Source organism: Ambystoma mexicanum, chromosome 2q (genome assembly GCF_040938575.1).
Source record: "Ambystoma mexicanum isolate Mex_15411 chromosome 2q, UKY_AmexF1_1, whole genome shotgun sequence".
NCBI classification, from domain to species: domain Eukaryota; kingdom Metazoa; phylum Chordata; class Amphibia; order Caudata; family Ambystomatidae; genus Ambystoma; species Ambystoma mexicanum.
Window position 1 is genome coordinate 645,861,613 of NC_090924.1, and position 3,856 is coordinate 645,865,468.

Genomic DNA, 3,856 nt, shown 5'->3' on the forward strand with positions numbered 1-3,856 from the left:
TTCCCAACCGCCCCACTAGTCTAACCACAAAATTCTAGGACTTCTGCAGCCTGTATATCTGCTTGGCCGCTATACCCGCCACCAGACTGTTGCACTAATCCAGGTGGGTGTTTGTCAAAGCTCCCACGACAAGTGCGTGGTCTTTGGCTGGTAGGAATGGTGATACATTCCTAAGCATCTGCAGCAAGTAGTACACTGCCTTGACCTTGGTCCCCAACTGGGCCTGCCTTCCTTTTCTCCTCTGCTTTCTCTCTCTCTCCCTCCCCTGCTGACCTACCTGTCTGCGGCGCCGACTGGTTACTTGGCTACCTTCGGAGTCTCACTGAGTACCAGACTACTCCATGATCAGTCTCCCCTGCGCTGCTTCCAGGCCTACCGCGCACGCAGGGACTGTAACTGTAACCTCTACAGTCCCTTGCCTCTTTGTACTTACCCAGAGCCGCGCTGCCCTGGCTGCACTTATCCAGAGCAATGCTGCCCTGATTGCACTTCCCCCTACACTTTGCGATGTCGCACTTGATCTGAATGACACAAGGCCTAGTAAGATCGTTGTCTTGTCCTCCCTGTCTTCCCTCCCTTGTCTTGTTGCGCCTAGAAACAATTGTGTGCAGGCTCGTTATAAATGACGTATCATATCATATGGCATGTTATAAATGACGTAATGTATCATATGGGGCATTGTTGTAATGCCCCCCCAACCCCAACTCGGGATTATTGCTTAAATAATCTAATGCTATAGCTGTGGGACACGAGGTACATTTCTTTCACTGTTTCTTTTTTTTTTTGGCGCACATTAATTTTATTGCTGTCAATCACCCAGCTCTAAATGACAATTTAAGTATCAATATAAAAACAAACAAAACCAGGGGGATTAACTAGCCACGTCTTGATTCATGTAACGGCCAAAGGCATAGCTCTCAACTCACGCTTTTGGCGGGTGTCACCCGCCTTGTAAAGGGCTGACTCACCCGCCAAGCCTCCTGCATGCCCATTCATTCCAATGGGCGTCTCACCCGCCATAAACAAAATTGTGTGATTTCACCCGCCTTTGCAACAGAAATTGTTGAGAGCTATGCCAAAGGTAGAATAATGATTTGCTCAAATAAAAACCGTGGTTTGCCGCTAGAGGCACGGGCGGGGCTCGAACCCGCGATCTTCGGTTTACGAGACCAACTCCTTACCACTTGGCCACCGCGCCTTTCTATATTAGCTGCACTGGACTGGCGATGCCTTCGCTACTTCCGGGTGCAGCTTTCTGTTTTAGTGCTTCTGAAAGCGGGTTTGGCAACAAGGCTTCTCTGCCGCCAGTTCTGTACTTTCGTTTAATTCCACAAGTCGTCTCTAGGGGCGCCTGAAAAACCTGATGTATACTTCATTGAATTTACAAACATAATCAAATCTGGGTCTTTGTAGCATTAGCATCAACTAACTACAAATATTCTAATTGCATACAAAAAATCCGTTCGCATACTTACGTGGAATCTCACGGTTTTGGATGATTCATTTAGGAAGACTGGTCCGGTGCATTTGTGCAGCCGAACCACTGCAGAAGGATAACAAACTTCCGCTTTGTACGTTTGGCCTAGTTGTGTCAAAAAAAAGCCTGTTATTCCTCGGTGCCAGTGATCATCTTTTCCCAACCGCCACCGATTCGCGTTTTTAAACCACCTGCAATCTGTTGGATGTAGTTTCCAGTTTTTCCGTTGTAACAAATATATTTTCAAGTTCTAGCACACAAGTTTCACCCCAAACGCTGCAGGCGAGGCTTGAGGATTTTGACCAGATTGACTCGAGGGTAACCACCCTGTTTTCATTAGTGTAGTGGCTCCCCGGGCAGTTTAGCTCAGATATAGCCCTCCAGAAAACATATCTTAGAGACTAATCCAGTCAAGGCAATTTTTTGTTCATTATGTATGTTTTAAACATTCCGGGTGGCGCTTTCTTTTTGTTTTTTTATTTCTTTCCCCAGTTCAACAATTCGGGCGTGTGAACGAAATATGTGCAAATTGGCGTCCTTCTAAAAAAAACACAAAAAGGCACGGGTGGGGGTCGAACCCACGATCTTCGGTTTACGAGACCGACGCCTTACCACTTGGCCACCGCGCCTTGATAGCACTGCTCCTTCCAAACGTTCTTTTCTGACGCAACATCCGGGATTGTTTCATGTTTCTAGTTAGTGGCGCCAACACTTTGGTTCGCAAGCGATTTTCGTCTTTCGTTGTATTTCATGACTTCGCAGTGGCAGTTTGTGTTTCATGTTTCTAGTTAGTGGCGCCAACACTTTGGTTCGCAAGCGATTTTCGTCTTTCGTTGTATTTCATGACTTCGCAGTGGCAGTTTGGCTAGACCTGGTCTGCTTTCCCAACCTGGTGCGATATTAGCAGATTGCCGTTCTCGTTTACTGCTTCATTCCAGATTACTCTATAAACGTGTGCCTTCCTACAATTTTTTTGCCCTGTGACGAAAACATTGTGAATTGTCTTCAGTGCTTTAAGTGCGGTAAGAAACTGAGGTGGGGAAGGGGGGGCTCGTTTGGGTGCGTGGCTTGCATGATGGGCGTGACCTAAGAATTGATGGGTGTGGTCCATTTCATAACTGCTCAGTAGCACAGAATTTCCACTGGGGCATTTCTTTGGTGGTCTCCATGACACACACTGGTGAACAGTGAAACGCAAATATGTGCCTAACCCCCTTCTGCCATGGAATTCTAACTGGCTTCCACTGTATCGTAGTTGTTTATACATGTACAGCCAGCTGCCAGATTGTCCCCTTCCTCTTCCTGCCTGGCATACCCCAGGCTCTGTTTTAAGCAACCTTGTGCACACTGCTCAGACAATGTTCCTGAAGACGAGAACTATTAAGACTTGTGCAAGCTTCCTGGGAACTCTTGTGCGTAGTAGGGCGGAGCCTGGTACCAGATTATTAACGCTGCTAAATCCAGTGCCGTAGGTAAGTCATTCTAAAATGGCACAAGCCACGCACCCTTTTATTAGGGCTGGTCAGGCTGGTACTGTCTGTAACTTCGTCTTGTGACCCTCGTGAGGGGTCGCCAGAGGAAGTTCCAATTTACAAAAGCTATGCACTTCCTGCAGCAGGAAGCTGTGACTGGCGGAAGTGTCACATTGATACCCTTGCTCGGGCCCTTGCCGATTATTGCAACCCCTCCTTTGCCTCAGGATCCTTCCCCTCCTCTCTGAAGCACTCCCTTGTGCATCCTCTTCTCAAGAAACCCACAGCTGATCCTTCTTGTGCGGCTACCTATCACCCAATTTCCATTACTCCCTTTCTGGGTAAACTCCTGGAAATGCTGCCCATCTCTCACCTTAACCTTCATTCCGATTCAGTTGGCTCTCTCCATGACCACCAGTAGGGCTTCAGAGCTGCCAGAAGCACAGAAACTGCTCTCCTGAACATCCATGAAGATCTGCTCTATAACCTTGACTCTAACATTCCCTCTGTCCTATTCCTACTTGATCTCTTCTCTTCGACATGGTCAACCATATCACCCTGCTTAACCGTCTGCGCAATAACATGGGTATCAACGATCAGGCTCTGGCCCGGCTGACCTCTTTCCTCTCTGATCGACCCTCCCATGCCTAACTTTGTTCCTTCATATCATCTATCTCCCTCTCTACCTGTGGTATTCCCCAGGGGTCTAACCTCTTGCCCTGGTTTTTCAACCAATACCTGGCAACTCTCGCCCACTGAATTGCCATTTTGTGCTCAAATTTCCATTGCTACGCGGATGACACTCAACTAATTTTCAGGCTGCCCTCGGCCACCTCCTCTCCTTCTCTCATCTCTGATTGTCTAACTGCCATTCAAGATTGGTGTTCCGCCAACGATCTTTGTCTAA

The 3,856-nt window shown here is 47.7% G+C and overlaps 2 non-coding genes across 2 annotated transcripts; both read right to left on the reverse strand.

The window, feature by feature from the left end:
- Window positions 1-1,126: 1,126 nt before the first annotated feature.
- On the reverse strand, window positions 1,127-1,198 carry TRNAT-CGU (transfer RNA threonine (anticodon CGU)). Its single transcript has one exon. It is a non-coding gene; the product is annotated as a tRNA-Thr (tRNA).
- Window positions 1,199-2,034: 836 nt separating this feature from the next.
- On the reverse strand, window positions 2,035-2,106 carry TRNAT-CGU (transfer RNA threonine (anticodon CGU)). Its single transcript has one exon. It is a non-coding gene; the product is annotated as a tRNA-Thr (tRNA).
- Between the last annotated feature and the right edge of the window lie 1,750 nt (window positions 2,107-3,856).